The 22,733-nt window shown below is 41.5% G+C and overlaps 1 protein-coding gene across 5 annotated transcripts in view; it reads right to left on the reverse strand.

Annotated features, from left to right (window-relative positions):
• LOC143034969 (uncharacterized) overlaps positions 1 to 16,681 on the reverse strand; it is a 303,162-nt gene extending 286,481 nt beyond the window's left edge. Inside the window, exon 1 of one of the 5 annotated variants that reach the window (XM_076201314.1) lies at positions 16,499 to 16,681. The gene's annotated coding sequence lies outside the window, so the exon portion shown is untranslated. Of the gene's footprint in view, positions 1 to 9,353; positions 9,800 to 16,498 lie in introns of those variants that run through there. The other 4 variants (XM_076201313.1, XM_076201315.1, XM_076201316.1 and 1 more) reach the window with 4 other exon arrangements.
• Positions 16,682 to 22,733: the final 6,052 nt, after the last annotated feature.

A 22,733-nucleotide genomic window follows, 5' to 3' on the forward strand; every position in this document is an offset into this window, starting at 1 on the left:
GGAGGCGTTCCAACACAACCGCGCAGTTTTTCCTTAACTATGCGGTACCGCCGCGGTTGAAACCGCTAGTGTGAACAGGGCTTAATTGTATCTCGTTTATCTCCTTCCGTACCGCGGGATACTACTCATCTTACTCAGTTCAGAAATGGGGCGTTTGTTCAACCTCCTTTGCCCCTTGACCTACTTGGTATATATATACATATATATATATATATATATATATATATATATATATATATATATATATATATATATATATATATATATATATATATATATAAGAAACTGTCAGAAGAAATGAAAAAAATAAATTGGCATTTCAATTAAATACAAGGATTTTAAAACAATTACTTTAAGAATAAAAAATTCCACCTGAATCGAGACCTGGATGCACACCAACGATTCTTATTCGTGCACGCGAATCCCAGAGCTGACCTTAAAGCAAATAACTAATAACTCTCCAACTTCTCGTGTATGACCATTGGTCACCGCCTGCTGCCCTGGACGGCGGACTTGGGGGGGGAGGGGGCTTCTGGGAGGTCAAGGGGGGAGGGAGGGAGGGAGGGAGGGTGCCCCATACTCGTACTGTACGTAGTAGGCCTATAATATATAATCCTTTCACTCCGTGGGCACGCGAGAAAACTTTTGTATCAAAGATTTGGCTGATTTTGGCAGCCACACCCTGCCCTGCCCTGCCCTGGTGGCTCGGCTGCAGGATGACGATGGATGGATGGATGGACGGATCGCCGCCGCACGAAAAGGATCCTCAAGACCCACCGAGGTCCTTGAGCGGCTGATCTACTCGGCAACGTCCTGAAGAGTCCACTTCAGCCTTAGGTTTCTTTAACTCCTTACGTCCCGCGCAGCACTTTCCCTTTCATCCCCGTTGCCGCCAGGTGATTTTATTCATCTTTGTGCATCCATTCTGTAGCGAAAGGGTTCTAGCCCCAAAGAGGCCCCGTTCGTACTATTGGTTTGAACCGCGCGGAAACCGCGGGGGTACCGTATAGTCAAGGGAAAAAGTGGGCGGTTGTATGTGAACGCCTCCATCGACTTACAATTGAACCGCTGCGGTTGAAACCGCTCGTGGGGGACGTGACGGAATCAATTCCTGATCATCTGTCTATATCTCTACACCAAAGACTTCGTCCCCATTATTGTGAGGGGGGGGTGGCCGATTCAAAGGGACGCACGCACGCACATCCACTCCCACCCTTTCCACTCCCCTCCACCGCCCATTTGTTTCCCTCCTCTCATCTTAGCTCCTCCTGGATGAAGGAGCATCCCTGCCCGGGTCGGAAGCAATGCAGCAAGACACAGCACATCCACAGCAGGGCCGTACCATTCCGTACCTCACCTCACCTCACCATCCTACTCCTACGGTGTGGGAAGTGAGAAACCCCTCGTATGGACCCTATCAGTTACGGCATGCCCCTTTTTATTTATCTATTTCTTTATTTATTTATTTAAGCCGTTGTTGGGTCGCCTCCCCGCCTGGCCAGGGCTATCGGGAACCATCGTGAAAAAGCCCGCAGCGGGTCCCAGGAATCGAACTCACGACCACGTGCTCATGAGTTCGACACGAACCAATGTCACTCATTTTCCCGTTGGATGAAACCTATCAAGTGTGATATCCCCATGTCGTAGGTTCAGGGTTCACGACTTACTTTTTACGACATATTCATTTGCGTTGGCTGCCACCAGGACATTTTATTCAGCCAAGGCCTTGAAACTGGGCACAGTGAAAAGAACGAAGGTACCTTAGGAAAGAATGCAAGGATGACGACCCGTCATCCACGAGGAGCTCAGATGGGAGGAGTGGAAAGGGTGGTGAGAAAGGGAGTGAAATGGTTGGGAATAAATAGGTACTCTGTGCCTCTGACTTGGCTACACCTCCCTTATAAGGGGGGGGGGAATCTCTCTGTATCTAGATAGATAGATAGATAGATAGGTAAGCTTTTCATTAGTTTTCACAGCTATGATTGACGGCACGTGATTTTAATCAGCACCACTTTGAGCTTTGTCCTTCGACAATTGTTGGGGCCTACCGTCCGCGGCGGGGCCGCCGCTTCTGAGGAGCCCGTTTTTGGACCGATTTCGTCTAAGTGAACCCCACGGCGCGGCGCCTCCTGAGGAGGAGGGCCCCGCGCCCAAGTAGAGGAGCCCCCTATCCCCCTCACCCCAGGCATTAATGGTGGCGGCACACTACGCTAGCATGCTACTTGCATTTGCTACTTCATTTGAACAATAACGACTTCGGTGACGACCTTTTGATTTTTTCAAGTTTCCAAATGTCAAATTACTCTTCTTGCGTCATAATGTAGAGTGAGAAGCTGAATGACGAACTAAGAGAAGAAGGTAAACCTAAAATAAGAATGTTTGTGTTTGTCTGTGTGTGTGTGTGTGTGTGTGTGTGTGTGTGTGTGTGTGTGTGTGTGTGTGTGTGTGTGTGTGTGTGTGTGTGTGTGTGTGTGTGTGTGTGTGGTGTGTGTGTGTGTGTGTGTGTGTGTGTGTGTGTGTGTGTGTGTGTGTGTGTGTGTGTGTGTGTGTGTGTGTGTGTGTGTGTGTGTGTGTGTGTGTGTGTGTGCGCGCGCGCGCAAGCGCATGTGTGTGTGTTTGCACGTGTACATGTATGAGCGTGCGTGTACGGACGGGTCCGCACGTGAATGCGCGCGTGCGTGCGTGCGTGCGCGAGCTAGTCTACGTTAAAGATATTTTGGCATCCTGAGAGACGACGACGACGACGACGACGACGACGAGCTGCACCTGCGAAGCTGCCTATACGCTTACAGGAAAGGAAACACTGTAAGACCTTGAGCTGTGGCAGGGGAGCGTTCCACAGAATCGCCAATAATTGCCTGTTGTACACATCAACTTGCGTCTTATGTGATCCTGTTTCGGCCGGGACGTAAATAGTACCTATCACATTCCGACGGCGTTTCCTCCTCTTGCCAAAGACGCACTGCAGCCCTGAGAAGATCCCCTCGTTCAAATAAAATTGTTTGCCACTAGCCAGAACAATGCATTTACAGTGTTTAATCGTAGTAGTTGTTGTTGTTGTTGTTGTTGTTCCCTAGACTGTGTAGCCCAACACCCACCCTTGACTAGGGGGATGTTGCTATATTTAGTATAGTTATGTTAAATTTAGCATATTTCCATAAAAGTGTACTATATTAATAAAAACAATACATAACCGAAACTGATCCTATTAAGATGAACAAAAGATTATTTGCTGTCTTCTGGCATTTCCCCACTTGAGCCATCTGGTCACCTTGCCCTTCACCCTCAAATTAAATCACCGGGCCAAATCTGTCGTACCTGATCTCTCCTGTCGACCCGCTGCCCCTAAGAGACCGGCAACGGCCACGAGTTGCTCGGCCCCACAAGTCCTTCTGGGAAGGGATTGTGGGTTGCCGCCCGAAAAGAGTAAGAGCAGCATTTGCAACTCTCTCTCTCTCTCTCTCTCTCTCTCTCTCTCTCTCTCTTGTGTGGTGGTGGTGGTTGCATCTAGGACTGGAGAGAACAAACGTGCACGGACCCCTTTTGACGGGGGGGGGGGGAGGGCACAAAGGTTTTCAGGGCGGTCCGCCGAGAAAAAATTTTCTTCTCTAAATTGAATTAAGTTACTTTGATTGCAAATAAGTGTGTTTCACGTGAAGTTTCTACTTGAAATTGTTAATTAATAAAGATTATTATTTTTTATCTAGAACTTTTTATTTTGGCTAATTTATGTATTAATTATTTTACTTAATATTAATATACTGTGCGACACTTTCGATTTTCGAACGTGGTCGTACTCGCATTGCAAAGATTGCCATCACCCTCCACCTCCACCTCCATCCCCCCACCCCCCACCGCCCCTTGATCTAGGACAAGTGATGCTGTCGTCGGTTGCCGTGCCAGGCCCATTCTGTCTTGGTACTGTTTTTAGTCTCCAGGTTAATGACCGTACGTGTGCCCATCCCACTGGTCTTTGTTATGCTTTCGCTCAACGATGATCGTTCATGGCTCAACGATGATCGTTAAACCATTGTCTAGAACACTATATTTTAGCGACTCTTAGTGGCAGTCGCTCGAAGCAAAACGGTCCCATTTAAAAAAAAGACTTAGTGCTCTAGACAATCGTTTGACGATCATTGCTGAGCCTTGAACGATCATCGTTGAGCAATAATCGCACCGAGCCAAAGGTAACTTTAGTCGGGGGGACAGAATTTGGCAGTCCCTTAAGTATTTTTGTTTTGTGATCTGAGTGCGTCTGTGTACGGACGAACGGACTGCTTTTTATCAAGCGTCACTTCATGCATATGTTCGAGTAGAACACTAATAAGATTATGTTTATATAGCGTTTGGTCATCTGATGTGATAGATGGCTAGGTTCGAAGGCTCTTACATAAGAACATAAAAATGGAATAGACTGTAAGAGACCATAAGGCCTACACTAGGCAGTCCCATACCCATTACCACCTGTCATCCCTATTCATAAAATGATCTAACCTTCACTAAAAAACAACTAAATTGTTCCAGCGCTCACTACATAGTTACAAGTCTATTCCATTCGTTGAGCACTCTGTTGGTAAACCAGTTCTTGCCTTTTTCCTTCTTAAACCTAAAATTGTCGAAGAACCGTCTGCATATCATTCCTAATTGCAAACATTAAATCAATCAATGGCTTAAAGATACAGCTGAAGAATGGCAACAACTGTTTTTTTTTACAAGTGCATGTGTGCATGTGTGAACCTGTATTACTATTTCTACCGTTATATATGGTAATTGTGCGTGGAGTCATGTCTCCATAATAAAGTATTTATTATCATTCATTACCTGACTACTTAGGTTTCAATGCTGGTTCCGAACGTCACTTGTTGATTATGTTTGTAAACAATGTCATCGTAGCCTTACCCCATGAGCATGAGATTTGGCCTCAGGCTGAATAAAATCACCTGGCGTCTGCCAAAACAAAATCTGAAGAGGTACCATCGTAGCAAAGAGTTTGATTTAAGATAGTGAGTGTCAACAACTTGTCCCAGATTCAATTAGGTAACCGCCACTTCATTCGCCTAGCATTATGACGTCATGTCGGCGTGGTACTTCAAGCCATGACATAGTCCCGGCGTAAACGTATGTTTTGCTCGGTGTCCCAAGGAAAACAATAATTGTATCTTGCACGTTTTTCCATGCAGAATCTAAAAATAATGTCCAATTTTTTTTTTCATCACCCACAGTTTTTGTGTTCCACGATGTTACATGTGTTACGTGGGATAAATTTCAATCAAGCTATTGGCAACACTGAGTTTGGCACACTGCGTGAGATCGTTATGCACTTTCAGCCAATCTGTTTTTCAAGTGAACCACATTCATTGAGTCAGGGAGATCTGAATGATCTTGTGCAGGATTTAAACTTGTCAAAATGGCAATCTGAAGTTCTTGATTCCAGGTTAAAGGGCTGAAATATTCTCCAGAAAAAAAAATCCAATATTAATTGTTATCGTAAGCGACATTGTGATTTTGAACAGTTTTTCTAACTTGAGGATGGTGTGGTGTTTTCCAATGATGTGCATTCTGTTTTGGAGGAACTTAACCATAAATATGACAGGAATGAGTGGCGCTTGTTTATTGACTCTTTAAAAGTGGGCCTGAAAGCTGTTTTGCTCCACAATGGAAATGAGTTTCCCTCTGACCCATGCAATTTATCATGAAGGAAATATATGAGAGTATGAAGCTTCTATTGCAAAAATTTAAGTATGAAGAACATAAACGGAATATCTGTGGTGACCTAAAGGTTGTGACACTTTCACTTGGAGTGCAGCTGGGTTATACAAAGTTTTGTTTCTTCCTCTGTGAATAGGACGGTAGGGATAAGAAAAATCGTCATGAAAACAATGTGTGGCCGAAACGATCTCTGACCCCAAGAGAGAAGAATGTTGTAAATTCTCCTCTTGTTGATTCAGAGAGATTTTATCTGCCTCCTTTGCATATTAAGCTAGGGTCGATGATTTTTTTTTTAAAGGTATGGATAGAACTGACATGGGATTCACATATTTGAAAAATAAGTTTCCTAGAGTAAGTGACGCAAAAATCAAAATAGGTATTTTTGTTGGACCACAGATTAGGGATCTGATGAGAGACCAGAATTTTGATGAAGAACTAAATGATCTTGAAAAAGCTGCATGGCTGTCATTTAAGAAAGTTTACGCAGAGTTTTTGGGGAATCACAAAACAAATAATTAATTATTCTGAAATCGTAAAAGAGTTACTGATATCCTACAAGGCCTTGGGATGTAATATGAGCCTAAAAATCCACTTCCTAGACTCTCACTTGGACCTTTTCCCCTGCAAATCTTGGCGCCGTCAGTGACGAGCACGGTGAGAAGTTTCATCAGGACATTCTGAACATAGAAACCCGGTATCAAGGGAAGTGGAGTTCTAAAATTTTGGCTGATTACTGTTGGACACTAAAAAGGGATCTCCCAGAAGCAAAATACACTCGAAAATCATACATTTCTACATTTTAAACGTAAGTTTCATTGAAATGTCAGCCTCGCTTATTAGTTATAATTAATTAAAAATGAATATGCTATCACAGAAAAACTATGCCTGATAGAAACATTCTGAAAACATATTCGAAATCAGCAGAAAACATCTGTCAAATTCATCTTCTTTTGCCTGTGGGACAGTTATTTTAATAGATTTTGTTGACCAGTGAATTATCGCTGAACGATGAGCGTTCATGGCTTAATGATGACTTTCAAACGATTGTCTAGAACATTTTTTGAATGATGATGGGGCGGTTTTGCCTCCAGCAGCAAAGCACGAGGCTGATAATTTTAACCGAACTTACCAACGCTTTAACCCAACATGATTTGGCTGTGGTGGGACAATCGGAGCGAGCAACACACACCTTAAAGGGGGTTCCACACTTACTTGCGCGTTACGAGTTTGTGCAAACTATACGGAACACCCCTGCGTGCGTGTCCACACGTTACAAAAAAGTATGCTGCACAATCGTCAGTCCATTTCTAGGTCTAGGTGGTGGTAGTCATGCCTGACGAAGAGCTTATTTTAGCGTTTTTATACTGTTGACTACTTGGTCCACACGCACGGGAATCCGTATACAAACCGGTTTGTGCAGGCAAGCCTACGGTAAAGCGTGTGGAACGAACCCCCTGAACACGCAAACAGAATAAAATGGCCTGGAGCAAAACGTATAAAGTGTGTCAACCTTTTCCCTGTAGTAGTCCCCAGAGGATTTACACGCTGGTCCTGAACTGCAGCGCCCCCCCCTCCCCCCCTCCCCCCGAGGGATCCCATGCAGCTCAGGGCATGCAACAAAAGAGCGAAGACGAACCACTATCACCAACTGCACAAAAGAAATAGAAATTTGTAATATTTCTCAATCTATTCAATTTCATATTATAGTAAGCTCGTCTGGGGTCGACTATCAAATCACGCAAGGGGAGCACAGTGGCGGGATTCTTGTTCCCCTCATAGGGTGCCGAAGAAGGGATACTCTTCACTGAGGGATGGTCAAAGCCGAAGGTGATTCAGCAACCCCTTTTCAGTGAGGATTAGTCTCCCTAGTCACAAAAGAACCATGCGTGACTCTGGACCGTACGGGTGATCACTAAAGAACCTAAGGTGACTTATAAGACTTTGGCCACTTTTGCAGGCCATGCCCCCATACGTAAATAATAACAATAATAGTAATGATAATAATGACGCTAATTATATAATGACAATAATAATAATAATAATAATAATAATAATAATAATAATGATGATGATGATGATGATGATGATGATGATGATGATGATGATGATGATGATGACAATTATAATAATAACAATAATGATAATGATAATCATAATGGTAATAATAGTAACTTAATCAATAATAATATTAATAAAGATAATATAAATACAAGAAAAATTATATGCACATATATATATATATATAAATACATATAATATATATATACATATACATATATATATATATATATATATATATATATTACTGTATATATATATATATATAATATATATATATATATATATATATATATATATATATATATATATATATATATATATATATATATATACAGCACTGAATGGGTCCCGGTGAAAAGATTTACATTACATTATATATATATATATATATATATATATATATATATATATATATATATATATACAAGTATCACAAATCACACGTGACTACACCGATATGCTGAATACCACAGGGAAAAGAAAATTTATTTGTCTTTTCCCTGTGGTATTCAGCATATATATATATATATATATATATATATATATATACAAGTATCACAAATCACACGTGACTACACCTATATGCTGAATACCACCGGGAATTTTTCTTTTCTTTTCCCTGTGGTATTCAGCATATATATATATATATATATATATATATATATATATATATATATATATATATATATATATATATATATATATATACATATATATATATATATGTATATATATATATATATATATATATATATATATATATATATATATATACATACAACACTGAGTGAGTCCCGGTGAACATAGTTACATTATATATATATATATATATATATATATATATATATATATATATATATATATATATATATATATATATATATATATATATATACAACACTGAATGGGTCCCGGTGAACATATTTACATTATATATATGTATATATATATATATATATATATATATATATATATATATATATATAAATATATGATGTATGCGTAATAGTAAACACAGTAGTCTTAGTCTTGATTTTATTCCTTACTAGTTTCGCTGGTATGCTTTCAAAAAGAATACCTGCGAAACTAGTCACTCCTGTGTTTCCTATTCCGCTTACATCAACCTGTCAGAATGTCTCAACATATATATATATATAATATATATATATATATATATATATATATATATATATATATATATATATATATATACAACACTGAATGGGTCCCGGTGAACATATTTACATTATATATATATGTATATATATATATATATATATATATATATATATATATATATAATATATATGATGTAAGCGGAATAGGGAACACAGGAGTCTTAGTCTTGAGTTTATTCTTGACAAGTTTCGCAGGTGTGCTTTGCAAAAGAATACCTGCGAAACTAGTCAGGAATAAACTAAGACTCCTGTGTTTCCTATTCCGCTTAAATCAACCTGTCAGAATGTCTCAACATATATATATATACATATATATATATATATATATATATATATATATATATATATAAGCATATTAGAAAATATATAAAAAAAGCAACAAATAACAAAATAGCAAACACTAACTTCAGGTCCATTTTGCCTCAGTGATCAGATGTAATCCCTTGCCTCATGGCTGGTGGCGTCATTGGAAGCGTGCTGCTGGGCTCGCATTCCCTTAATTGTGGGTTCGAATCCCGCACTCCTCTCCGATTCCCAGCACTGACTGTTACCTCCCAGAAAGTCTGAGCGCATAGGGCAAAACTTGGGCCACAGCTACTCAGCGCCTCTCGGCGTATGAGGCGTCTGACCTTCCCCTTCACCTCCTCATGCGGTGACGGTGGCGGTCACGTGACCGGGAGGCCCGTCAGAGCCGTCGTGGCGCCAGTTCGTCCGCCACCGTTCCTGTTCTCCACTGAGCAACGCTTAGGCGCACCATCCGCTGACAGCGGATATTCCCCACAGATTCACTAGTATAATGTTAAAATGCCTGACAATCTCTCGGCCGAAATGTGTGGGCAGACTACGTTTCATAAACACAGCCTGCGCGAATTTAATCACGAATTTGCTCAAATATGTCTTTACATTGTGAGAAATATCTTCAAAACAATGTAAACAAAATCACTGCATTGAATTCACTGTCATACGAAACCCTAGTTGATATACCGTTACATTTTTTACTAAACACTCCTCCCCTGTAACGCGTTTGTACTTCATTCAAGCTTAGTATTTATGTTTACAAAACGTATCACAACCCTCAACGAAACACAAAACTGCAAATCGGCACTCACGTAAACATCCTATCACGTATCACTGAATTGTGATCTCTTGTCTGGTGTAATACGACGTTGGAGCCTATATTTTGATATGAATACAATTAGCAGTATACTGTAATCTATACTTTATTCTATTCCCTACACTCTATCCAATTGGGTAATACGCCACATATCAAAATCTTTTCACAAGTCGTTTCGTCATTGTCAACGTACACAGTCGTGTACACACACACACACAATATATATATATATATATATATATATATATATATATATATATATATATATATATACATGTGTACAACTTTAATTGTAAAGAACAAAACAGGAAAACAACTTTGCTGTCGTTATTTTTTATATGGACTCCAAACAAGCCAATGCAAGATTGATCACAAAAGGGCTCAAAATGACGTATGAGAATAGTTGTTATGTCACACTGGAGAGGCAGGTGCCAGTGGAGTAGCACAAAGCCCAATTCTGGGGCACTTGTAACATACCTGATATTAAGACTTATTGACCCACTGTCGGAGAATGAGATATGATGGACAGAAATTCTGTATATTTCGACCACTATCTGTGGTCCTCTTCAGCAGAATGAGGTCGAAATATACAGAATTTCTGTCCATCTTATCTCATTCTCCGACAGTGGGTCAATCAGTCTTATTTTACAAATGTGCTACTACATTAAACCTTCCTAATACCTGATATTCATCAAAGTCATAATGGATGGACTGAATAGTTAACCTAACTACTCGCAGACGACGCCAAGATCATGAAAATAGTAAAAAAAAAAAATGTTAACTACAACAGGAATACCCAAGTAAGATATATGAATGGATGCAGGATTGGAAAGTTGAATTTAATGAGAAAATGTAAACAAGAACACAACGTCATAGTTATACAATCTGAAATTTTAAAAAATGCTGAAGGAAAGGAGGAAATGGATTTGGAAGCCTTGATTAGGGATACTTTGTCACCATGGAAACATAAAGAAGAGAAACAGGCTACAAGATGGTCATTTGAAGGGTTGTGGACAAGGTTGATGACATGAGCAGCAGGGAGGGAGGGAGGGAGGGATTGCGCCGGGATTCAGTCATGGATTGAAATTGGACAAATTTGGCTAAAGAAGGAAATAGGCAAGAACTGGCTGACCTACAGAGTGGTTCACGAATGGAATAGACTTTTGGTCAATTTGTAGTGAGCGTTGAAACTGTTGGTTGTTTTAAGACAAGAAGAGATAACTTTATGGATAGGGATGGTAGGTGGTAGTGGACAAGGAACTGCCTAGTGCAGGCCATAGGGTCTTTTGCAGTCTCCTCTATTCTTGAGTTCTTATTAGTATGGGACAAAATAAGATGGTTTGAAGGACGTCCAAGTTTCCTCACAGGTGAATTAATTGTTGGAATAAAAGGAAAAACATTCCAGGAGAGCAAAATCAATTAAATAAAAAGGAGACAGCTCCTATCATGTACATTACAATCAAATACTACACATACACACACACACACACACACACACACACACACACATATACACACATTCACGTACGCACGTACATACAAAACTGATCTGTAAATATCTGTTGATAAAAAGTTTTACAAACATTTCCCAGGTTTCGTTGTTTCCTTTCATTGTGGCTGTTGCCAACATGGCGTCATTCATTTCCACGGCACCACGTCGGGTGCAAGGGAGTCACAGACAGACAGACAGACAGACACACCATCTCCCTTAACCCCTTATACGTGCCGTCTGACACTTCTCGTGACATAGTAACATAAGAGTAGAGGAGACTCCAAAGAAACCATAAAGCTTACACTAGGCAGTTCCATGTACCTTACCACCTGTCACCCCTATCCATAAAGTTGCCTCATCTCTTAAAACAACCAATAGTTTCAGAGCTCACTACGTGATCACTAAGTCTATTCCATTCGTAAACTACATTGTTGGTAAACCAGCTCCTGTATATATTGCTTCTCTGCCAATAGTATGCCCACTATTCTCTGGCTGCCGCCATGTGATTTTATTCATCTCTTTGGTAGAGAACGAGCTGAAGGAATTATTTCTGTCAGATCTTTACGAGATTATTTGACGACAATGACCGTTTGTACCGATACAAATCCCCATGCGTATCTACAAGGTATGTTAATCCTTTTATGATATATCATCTCTCTGTAGATGGCAATTTTTAATTTGTTTCTTAATACATTTATTCATCTGTTTATCTGTTTTCAAAACACGGGAGACCTACTCCACGGTCTCTGTTATTAATAATCACTCGTTATACAATGCATTACGTTCTCTGTCATTACAGCATAAATAACGTTTTCTTTAATACAAAGGCAGTGCAGAACTCCCCTTGGGCCCGAATAACTAATTTCTTTCATAGGACAGTATTCACAATTCACCGTACCCCTCCCCCATACTATTTACTTTCTTCATTTACTACAAGACAAAGCATTCCTTTTCACTGCACTCCATGTAGCGTTCTCTTACAATACACGCAACACTTTATATTTCATAAAAAAAAAATGCAGGTTGATAGTATCACAACCAAGCTGTGCAATATGCATGACAAATCCACAGAAGTTTTTGCAACCAGAAAAAAAAACATAATCTCAATATTCGATTAATTTTCTTCAACAGAGAAGAAAAGAATATCATTTCACTTTCGTAAATATTGTACAGTGAAATATTTTTGGCACATAGAGTTAAAAATGACACCATCCAGTTCTATCTTGACAGTACAGAAACACGACGACATAGTGTACTCGCACTCAACGGCACAATACGAAGCCTTTGACTTTGACTTCGGCCAAGTTTTCCATTGGACACATCTGCTATAACGCTAAGGACAACATGATGGGTCCGAAGACAAGTTATTTTGCAACGTCTCGAAAGTAACGGAACTTTGGGAGACTCTTGGTTCGAAAGCATGAAGCAATACAGTTGACAGACAGCGCTTGATCACCCGCTCTCGCCGCGCACAAACACCACCTTAATGTGCAATTGAGCACAGGAATTCCTGGAGCACCTGTGAGAATAGAGTTCTTCCTCTGAGTGAAAATCCACTAAAAGTGACGGATTGGCACTCCTGTTCACAAGGTGACTCCTCATGGCGTAGAAACACTCATCTACGCCATCAACTTGATGACAGGAAATTCACTTCACCCCGGTGCACCACAAAAACTAATGGTATACATAACCAAGAGAGACAACACACACGGCGACACTTCTGAGGGGCTTTGTATCATTCGGCACAGTATATCTACCCTCCAGAGAACACTGAAGTATAACTGGTGTGAAACGCCATGGGCTTGACTCTGCCATGCTCTACTCGCCTCTTCTGGGCAGCTTCCGTCGTCTGGCAGACTCCACCAAGACGACCGACCATCTCGCTACCGCCAACGCGAGAGAGAGAGTGCTCACACTATATATTCTCCCCTTCCCCCGGCCAGGGCACTTTAGTCTCCTCCTCATCTATCTAATTAAAGAGAAGCCTGATCACTTCGTCTATACCACTCTTCTGCTCCTCCTGCACCTGGGCACATCCTCTCTGCATACATCTTTCTGATCGGGAGTTCGTGTATACTGAATACACACGTCCTGCATAAGCCAGAACATGATTTGTAAATGTTCCACAAATGAATCGGCAGGCTTGAAGAGATTAGCTGATCCCTGATAGGTTTTAATTTCTTTAAAAAGTGTTTGAGGTTCTCATGAACTATACAAAATTATAAAATTCATTAATATTATAAGAATAATTGTAGTACTTAATTGGAATAAACGGGAATATGACCATCTAGCATTTAGTCTGACAGCCGTCAGACAATAGCATTTAGCTGAGAAAAACTCCACCCATATTTTGATCAATTCATTGGGTTGTGACATCATCATCTATACTCGCTACCACCAGGCGGCAATATCATTTTATCAAATGAAAGTTTGGTGACTACGCCATGAGGTTCAAACCAGTATCGACTGCACAGTAAACACGCCTAAGAACATTCTCCACTTTTTGTTGAAAACAACGTCGCCGAAGTCGACATGACGTCACTCTTGTACCGCCTCCCAGTGCGTCAACATGACAGATGTGCAAGTATATTTTTGGTACATATTACACTAGCCTTTTCGGTTCGCTCCTTACAGATTAGATCAATTAAAAACCGTAGCCCAGTTTCGAATGAAATAGCCCAACGACTTTTAGAATGAAAGGAACGGTATCAGCAGGTACGAAAGGGTAATGGCCTCGTCCCCAACCAGGGGGCATTCTACTCCTCTTTTCGTAACTATGAAGTATTCAACTTGTATCTCACTGCCCACTTTGATATATCTTAACGAGATGACAAAATGACACCGACCATCTGACGTCAAAATTGAAAGCATACAGTACATTTGGTATCAAAAGTGATCAAGCTATTAATATATTTTGCAAACGCTTTTAATGTCGTTCAAAGGATATTACCAATGTTTGTGTCGTATGCTATCCCAACTGGTTTTCTTCAGAGCGTACTACAGCTAAGTTGCCAGGTAGAATAAAACCACACAGTGCATCACTACAACGAAAGGATTAAGCTGTCGATACTCATTGAGTAACACAATAATCCATATTATACAATATTACTGAAAGTTCAGGGATAGTACTACTGGAGTCATGTGCGGGGGTGGAGTGAGGGCAATATTACTGAGTAAGTAGCCTATATCATGTCTGTAATACTGATTGTGTAGGGAACGCTTCACCCATTGTTTGCGAAACTTATCGATCACCTGCAATCAGATAAGCGCTGTCAGTGTTCTTTCACGACGAAACGTATCCTGACGCTGAGTCACATAAGGTGGCCACTGACAAATCCTCGAGGGCGCTGTACATACACAAACAGCTCCACGAGCCTATCAGGCAAACACGTGTACATGACTGACGTTCCTCTCTCTCATTCTCCGTCCTTCCCTCATCCCCTCTCTCTCACACGCGCGCGCACGCACTCAAAGGAAGTAAAGAAAGTGGGATCTGAAAAAGACCTGGGAATAATCATCGCAAAGGACATGTCCTCCGATAAACAGATAAAAAAAATTGTCGGAGAAACCTACAACTTGCTCAGATCAATAAAGGTGTTTTTACTTTCTTGGGTGAAGAAATGGTAAAGAAAATGCTAGCCACAATAATAAGGCCAAGATTGGAGTAGTAAGCGACACTATGGTCACCCAGTACCAAAAAGAATATAAGGAAATTTGAGAGAATCCAGAGAGCAACTGGCCCCAACACTATGAAAACTGCCATATGAAGAGAGATTGTCAAAACTAGAATTGCCGACTCTGGAACAAAGGAGAGAAAGAGGTGACTTGTTGACTAACTACAGAATCATGAGAGGTATGGAAGTCCTTGATAGAGAAGACTTACTTTAAAATTGGGATAAGAGCAAGGGGACATGGAAGGAAGCTCAAGAAGTACAGTTATAGAAGAGATCTGAAAAAGAACAGCTCTGCCCACAGAGTGGTGGATGTAGGAAACAAACTAGCCGACACACTAGTGTGTGCAAATACCATACACGAATTTAAGAGCAAATTAGACATGGCGAGATACAGAGACGGGACACCACTAGGTAACACACACACACACACACACACACACACACACACACACACACACAAATTGAAAGTAAGAGAGGATGAGCGTTGTTTTTTCCTACGTACGACAGTTAGGTAAATACTTACACAAGAAAAAAATGAAGATATAATTTCCCGCACAAATGCACAAATTTGTAGTACAGACAAAAACGAATCTAAAACAAATTTCACTAATGGAAACACGGAGACGGAACCCTGCGAATGTAATTATTGTCCTTTATACACAAATACGTAAATGCACACGCACACAAGTAGACCTCATTCGGGTGGGTAATAGCTGTCGATCACTAGTACAGCACGTGATCCAAGGCCATAGTGAATTACACCATCACCGTCACACTATCTTGTAACACTGTCGTACCGTGACTGTTATTCAGAGCAGATGATCACTGTCTTGCGTCATGTTCAGTATGGCATACAATTGTTCACACTGCTCTCGTGGCACTGTAGGACATTAACGTGAGGGGTATCCTCTCGAGAACACACGGTTATGAGTCACGGATACCTCCGTGCACAACCGAAGAACACCTTTGAGAATCTTCGTCTTCCAGGCCCACTTGAAGACTCACAAATCACGCGTCACTTCTCCAAGCAACTGACACACAAAAACAACACACACGGCATGCGGCTCAACAACACTGCCGACGAACGTGATGAGGCGTGGATGTTGTTACGTTGTACACCATCGACTCATTGATTGTCAGAGAGGGACCCCTCCAGCTCTCCAGGGTCCTTCCACCTCCCCCCCTCCCCCCACCGACCTCCCACCCCTCTTCGGATCATCCCCACCCCCGCCTCCGCCACCGCAGTTTCTCTTCGTGGTTGATGACTGACCCGCGAATGCTTGACGACGTCGTGGTGCTTCCCCAGGCTACGAACTGCCAAAAGGACGCCAAAGCACGAGGCTTGATGGCCTCCACTGGTCCACTGAATCCTGTGACACACCCACGGGGCACTGGGGCAAGCTCAGGATCCTGCTATTGCAGCATCCTTCCTTGCGCTTGCGCAGTCTCACACTTCTCAAAGCCTTTCTCATCCCGGGAGACCCGGGACATGGTCCTGGAAGTGGGCAACACACCTCGCCGCCGGATTGATACCAGACACCGCCAGACCACCTGTTCACGCTTCTAATCACTTGCATATATGCCGCTTAAATCCCACAGGACTGGAGTGGGTTCCTGCCCAGTAGAACCCAGGTGTTGATGTGATGCACTGGTACCTGAGCCAGATAGGTAATCTGTCCTTATATCCACGACGATCCGGCTACGTGAAGAGGCATTCCGGGATGCCAAACCTTTGGTCCGGAATGTTGTGTATATTTTTGTTTCTCCGGGTCGCTCTGTGCTGTGTAAACAACGCTCACCGATTGAAGTCTAAGCTGAACACAGTCCACGCCACTTTCTGTATACACATAATAAACTATTCATCATTACAGTAGGTATCTGGCAACCCCCAGTACCTATAGATTCATTTATAAGGTATGAGTGGATACGCGCGCACGGGCAAAAAAATAAATAAGACAGATGCTACAATCTCCCAGGAAAAAGTTAAGCTTTGCGCTCGGGTCAGCAAACGTCAAAAGAAAAATCGTACAGGATGATATGAGAAGCTGTAAATATGCTGAGGATGTCACAGAAGAGAAACCCATAGCCTTGTAAAGATGGCAACGGCGTCTGTTATTGGCTGTTGAGTTCTCGTGAAGTCAAGTTTACGGTGAAATATAAGATCTCCCCCGCTCCGTTAGACCGCCAGCAGCAGCAGCGGTGGCCGCAACAGTTCGCAGACATGACGTCATAGGCAAAGCAGGTACTGCATTGTGTTGGCGGACACAGATTAGAGATGGAGTGAGACGGTTAGAACTAGGGCAAGGTGTTAGGGAGGAGGATACGTTGAGAGGTGGGAGTCAAAGGTTGGGGGGTGATGTGCACTACAGAGCTCAGGGGTGGTAGAAGACAGAGACGTGGAGGAGGGGGAGAAGGTGGAGGGGGTAGGGAAGGATGCTCGACAAGGAACCATTGTTTAAACCAAAGCCAAACAGTTTTCACCAGCGTAACATTTGTTTTTCCTTACCACGCTCACCGGAAACAATAGTATGTCCATCGGCATGTCGGGAGAACAACAATAGGAGATATTTCCGCGTGTGGGCTTTGTAAATAGATCGAATAAGAGAAAATAGATCGTTGGCAACTTTTGGCGTCTCCTGTCCACACACTCGGGGCCCACTCTCGCCAAGCGCTGCCAGAATGTGAAATACTTCTTGTCGGAAAAAAAAAAAACGTGAATCCTGATGTAGGCGACATTCTACAAGTCCTGACTTTCCCATAACCAGGTGCTAAGGGAACCGTTTGGTAGTGACCAGGGCTGAAGATGAACATCGTCTCCTCTAATAATGGCTACAGTTTGTGTTCCGACAACAAGGCCCTACCTGTTGCCTTGATGAAGCACAACACTCGACATTCACTCAGCTGTCATGAGGGAATGCATTCACCATGAGTGATATTAGGAAAACGTGACTAAACTCTCTGCACCTTCGTCGATTTGTATCTTTCTTGCAGTTGGCTCCAGGTGATGTTATTCAGCTGAGAGTACTCCACTGGACTAGATAGGGTTATGGAGAAGGTATGGGGGACGCGCGGAGACGAATGAACTCGTGTGGTCTGAACAGAGTCTTGAAATTGTCTGTCAAGTTTACCAACGACCTATAAGAAGTCAGCAGAGACGGAACTATGAATTTTATTCCAGTATCATGCAAACATATCTTTCACTTTTCTTTTTTGTACTTGATTTTCTTTTCTACGGAATTGTTAGTTACGTTAGGTTAGGTTAGGTCAGGACCTATTGGACAACATAAGTTTCATGTTAGATATCTGTTTAGATGATTCTGGAATTCTACTGTCAACTTGTTGACAGTTTGCTGCCATAAAGTCGTGACAGAGAATTAAGAATATTTACGTTTTTCCTCCAAGGAGTACCAAGTCCAAAGTGACGACCAACATTCTTCTTTGAGTGGCGAGACGAACCACGGAAGAGTGCTGCGTGACTCTGGTCCTCCGTGGACAGCTCTGGTGTGACGTAACATCGGGTCCGCGCATGGGAGGGAGGGGACGTCATCGGGAACGAGAAGAACATTCCTGAACAAAAGTGAACAGAAGTGGTGGACGGCTCGAACGAGGTAGAGGCTCAGGCAGCTCTCCCACACCGACGCAACCCGTTGCATGAAACCGATCGCAACGGATGCCTACACACTGCAAGTGTTCCCTGCAACGCACGGTATGGACATGAACATGTAATTCCCCTTCACTTGTTACTTCAGAGATGCATGGGAGGCGCAATTGATTGCTATGGTACAGGAGGAGTGTAGGCATCCGTTGCGATCGGTTTCGTGCAATCGGTTGCGTTGCTGTGTGTGAATTGCCACAGGGGCAAATGTACTAACTTCAACCTAATCTGACATCACCTAACCTTCTCTGACACAAGGAATGTGTGGACAGCCACGACGCCCAAACATCGCGAAGGAAAAGCATGACGTCACCCAGAGTAGAATGGGGAAGGGATCCGAATTCGGGTAAGGGACTCGCTGCCTTTTTTTTTTTTTTTTTTTTTTTTTTTTTTTTTTTTTTTTTTTTTTTTTTTTTTTTTTTTTTTTTTTTTTTTTTTTTTTTTTTTTTTTTTACCTAAGAATAGTTTGGGTTAATGTTACATAGTTTTTACTTTAATATTTTATTTCTTATCTGTGTTACCTTGCTAGAAACCAAGAGTCAAGGTCAGAAGGATATCAATTGACCTTTTTCTAGAATGAGATTGTTCACAATTACTACAACTGACCAAAAATCGCGGGTTTTTTTCTCTCTCTTTCAAAATTTTCGAGTTAGGTCAAGTGGGGTTATGACGCCTTCCGCAAAGATGGCGACAGAATCGACTTTTCCCAGTTATCCAACTCTGTCGCTACTGACGACTCCCGCGCGCCCTCACAACCTGCCCGTCACACCAGGCGGCGGCGATTTTATTCCCGCCCAAGAGAAAACCTCCTTCGCCGCAGAGGAAGGGAGGAAGAAAGGGTTCGAGCGATGACAAGCGCGGGGGCGTGGCGCTTGGTCACGGGCCGCTTTTGTTTACTGTTTGCGCAAGCAGCGTCGCCATGACAACCGAAGAGGTGACGATTGCGAAAACGGATCTTGGTCGTCTTCGTCGATAAACACTTCTTGTTTGTTACTCTCGATTCCTCGACCTCGTCTCTCGAGTGCTCTGCTCGAGCGTAAGAGCAGTATTGGTGGAACGCAACACAGGAAATAGAAAAAGAATGAATTTACTGTGTGCCTCTATAAGTACGTATATATATATATATATATATATATATATATATGTGTGTGTGTGTGTGTGTGTGTGTGTGTGTATACTGTATATATATATATATATGAATATATATATATGTGTGTATATATATATATATATATATATGTGTGTGTGTGTGTGTGTGTGTGTGTGTGTGTGTGTGTGTGTGTGTGTGTGTGTGTGTGTATATATATATATACATATATATATATATATATATGTATACATATATATATATATATATATATATATATATGCATGTATATGCATATATATATATATATATGTATGCATGTATATGCATATATATATATATATATATATGATATTTATATATATGTATGTATATGCATATATATATATATTGTGTGTGTGTGTGTGCGCGCGCACACACACACACACACACACACATATATATATATATATATATATATATATATATATATATGTGTGTGTATATATATGCATGTATGTATGTATACACAGGCACGCACGGCTTACTGATGTAGTGGTTAACGTCGAGAACGCAGGCCTATGATTGGGACCCTTTCAAGGGCTTGAAAGCTTCACCAACACTCCAAGCCGTTACTGTTCCCCTTGCGTGTGTGTGTAAAGGCACAACATTGCGCATAGATCAGTCCCTACACGAGCTCTGAGCTCTCGTCCGAAAGGATGATGGATCTCGATCAGACCAGCACGCGATCCCAAGATGCATGCATTGGCTCATACAGGGAAAAGGCTGTTGGAGCGTATTAGCACAGGACCCCCAAACAGCTGAGTAAGGTTGTTTGGCGTTAGGCAACATAAAATCAATAAAGTTGGGCGCTGGGCATCCATGGGTTATTCGAGGTTTATCAAACCTTTGTTCAAATATTTATTATGATCAACATGTTCTGTTTTTAGTTATATTACTATTTTTTAATGTATCTGGATTTTTTAAGAGGTCAACAATGGAAATGAGTTCCATATACTTCATTATGTTATCCTCGCAAATTCTGTACATTGTATTTTCATACGTGTGTCTACTACTTGCTAATAAATCCAAACCACCCAAATCCAGACCCTAGGAATGTCCCATGGCAATGTCGTTTAAGGCGACGCTGAGATTACTTGGTTAAGCATTTTGATCTTTAAAGGAGCTGCATTAAAAGGCAGTGAGAGGAAAGTGAGGAGCGTACGCCAGGAGACGCTGAGTATCTGCGGCCGAAGCCGTCACCTTTGGGGGGTTGTTGGGGCAGGTAACAGCAGTCACTGCTGGGAATCGGAGAGAAATGAGGGACTCGAATCCAGAATATATCGATCAGAAATGTATTTGTATCATTCATATCAAGAGTGAATTGTTCCTTGGGAATGACGAAGATTTATGAAGAAATCGTAAACTTTTAACTGAATCGTAATTCTATGGGAAAATGATAATAGATAAATAGATGAGTAGATAGATAAATAAATAGATAAATAGATGAGTAGATAAATAGATAAATAGATACTAGATAAATAGACAAATAGATAAATAGATAACCAGATAAATAGATAAATAGATAACCAGATGAATAGATAAATAGATAAATAGGTAAACAGATGAATAGATAAATAGATAAATAGACAAATAGATAAATATATAATAGATAAATAGATAAATAGATGAAAAGATGAATAAATGAATAGATAAATAGATGAATAGGTAAATGGATGAAGACAAACGGATAAATAGATAGATAAGTAGATAGCTAGATCGATAAATGGATCAATAAATAACTTTTCTCTTCTTGTGCTTGATGTAAAGAAAACGAAGCTCAAGATTTCGTTCACCGACGTGGCGTCACTTTTGTTGCACCCCCGGGGGGGGGGGGAGGGGGGGAGACACAAGATGCAGCATTGCGGACTGCTCAAACTGATCCAAAACCTGTCGGAATTATGTATAAAACATATTTTTTCTTTGTCGGTGTGTTACTACAAATTTTGTTAGAATATATCATATACCATATAAGACATCAGGTACCATATATGGTATATCATATACCAGTGCATACTTTCCACCGCCTATGCAAAAAAGGCCTTTGGGGTTCTTCTTTTCCCCTTTTATCTCTCTCTCTCTCTCTCTCTCTCTCTCTCTCGCTTTCCCTCTCTCTCTCTCTCTCTCTCTCTCTCTCTCTCTCTCTCTCTCTCTCTCTCTCTCTCGCTTTCCCTTCTCTCTCTCTCTCTCTCTTTCTCTCTCGTTCTCCCTTCTGTGTGTGTGTGCGTGTCTGTGTGTGTGTTTATGTGTGTGTGTGTGTGTGTGTGTGTGTGTGTGTGTGTGTGTGTGTGTGTGTGTGTGTGTGTGTGTGTGTGTGTGTGTGTGTGTGTGTTTGTGTGTGTGTGTGTGTGTCTGTGTGTGTGTGTGTGTGTGTGTGTGTGTGTGTGTGTGTCTGTGTGTGTGTGTGTGTGTGTGTGTGTGTGTGTGTGTGTGTGTGTGTGTGTGTGTGTGTGTGTGTGTGTGTGTGTGTGTGTGTGTGTGTGTGTGTGTGTGTGTGTGTGTGTGTGTGTGTGTGTGTGTGTGTGTGTGTGTGTGTGTGTGTGTGTGTGTGTGTGTGTCTGTGCACTTGAATGTATTAACAATTCAAGAACTGAATATAAATATATTTGTTTGGTTCCCATATCATTAATTAGATTTGAGTGCCTGCCATAGTGCTGCCCTTGTATTCACCCTTGATGGCTCACTGCAGGGCCATCGGTCTGCCCCGTGGAGAAACGATGCAGC

The sequence above is a fragment of the Oratosquilla oratoria genome, chromosome 18, assembly GCF_046742065.1.
Source record: "Oratosquilla oratoria isolate Oo_2021 chromosome 18, ASM4674206v1, whole genome shotgun sequence".
In the NCBI taxonomy this organism is placed as follows: domain Eukaryota; kingdom Metazoa; phylum Arthropoda; class Malacostraca; order Stomatopoda; family Squillidae; genus Oratosquilla; species Oratosquilla oratoria.